Here is a 244-nt window from a genome sequence, read left to right on the forward strand (position 1 = left end):
TCCCCTAAAAGAAAATTTTGGATTCAAGGAAATTATATATACACCAAAGGGCTCTCATCTGAAAATAAGGATACACTGGAAAATATAGGGCCGTAATGAGTAACACAGAGGCAAAATCTCCGTGTAGGAGGAGAAAATTGGGTGTAAGTAGATGTAAATTGGTGATCTGAGTCGAGTAATTCGGTTTTCTCTCTGTTTATTCTCTCTTTCTCTTGCTCGATTTTTTTTCCTCGTTTTTTTATGC

This window comes from Penaeus monodon, chromosome 21, assembly GCF_015228065.2.
Source record: "Penaeus monodon isolate SGIC_2016 chromosome 21, NSTDA_Pmon_1, whole genome shotgun sequence".
Taxonomy (NCBI): domain Eukaryota; kingdom Metazoa; phylum Arthropoda; class Malacostraca; order Decapoda; family Penaeidae; genus Penaeus; species Penaeus monodon.